The sequence below is a fragment of the Orycteropus afer genome, unplaced genomic scaffold, assembly GCF_000298275.1.
Source record: "Orycteropus afer afer isolate SDZICR_OR568_19922 unplaced genomic scaffold, OryAfe1.0 scaffold01404, whole genome shotgun sequence".
NCBI lineage: Eukaryota > Metazoa > Chordata > Mammalia > Tubulidentata > Orycteropodidae > Orycteropus > Orycteropus afer.
In genome coordinates, this window is record NW_006922991.1 from 89,221 (window position 1) to 90,430 (window position 1,210).

Here is a 1,210-nt window from a genome sequence, read left to right on the forward strand (position 1 = left end):
AAAAAAAAAAAAAAGCAGATACATCACCTAAGGAGATACATGCATACCAAATATGTTGTAAAATGCCCACCTCATTTGTCGTTATAGTTTGCTAACTAATATAACAATGAGGGAGATCCCACTGTGCACCTATTAGAATGGCTGAAATGGAAACAAAATGATCTGCAGTAGGTCTCTTACGTTAACTGAAATTGTTGTTTTGTTGTTAGGTGCCGCTGAGTTGATTCACACACTTAGAGACCCTGTATTCAACAGAACAAAGCACTGCCCTGTCCTCCGCCATCTCACAAACCTTCCTGTACTTGACTCTAGTGTTGCAGCTGCTGTGTCGATCCATCTTGTTGAGGACCTTCCCCTTTTTTGTTGACCCTTTAATATACCAAGAATGCTATCCTTCTGCAGGGACTGTCCCTTCTGACCAAATGGCCTAAATAGGTCGGACAAAGGCGATTCTCAATTCTAAGGAGCATTCTGGCTGTACTCCTTCCAGGACAGGTTACCTAATTGTTCTGGCAGTCGTGGTATTCTCAGTATTCGTCCCCAACACCACAACTCAAAGGCATCCATTCTTCTTAGTCTTCCTTTTTATTTTCCACCTGTCACATGCATATGGGGCGATTGAAGAGACCACTGCCTGGATTAGGCACAACGAGCTCTGGAGGCCTAGTGGGTAAGGCGTTTGCCTGGTAGTCAGAAGGTTAGCACATCAACCCCAGCAGCTTCTCCATGGAGGAAGATGACTCAGTACACTTCCAGAAGGGCTTACAACCATAGAAACCCAATGGGGTTCACCACAAGTCGGAATTGACTTAATGACGGCGTATTTGGTTTAGGTTGCATTCGGTGCACTTTTATCTTCAAAGTGACACCTTTGTTCATCAACCCTTTAAGGAGGTCTTTTGCAGTACACTTGCCCAGAGAAGTACACAATCTGATTTCTTGATTGCTTCTTCTGTGTGCAAAGACCTGAAGTCTGAAAACCAAAAAGGAAGAACACGCTCAGCATTTCTCAAACTGAAAGAACTGAAAAAAATATTTAAGCCTCGAGTTGCAATATTGAGAGATTCTATGGGCAAAATATCGAATGATGCAGGAAACATCAAGAGAAGATGGCAAGAATATAGAGTCACTGTACCAAAAAGAACTGATCGATCTTCATCCATTTCAAGAAGTGGCATATGATCTACAACCAATGGTAATGAAGGAAGAA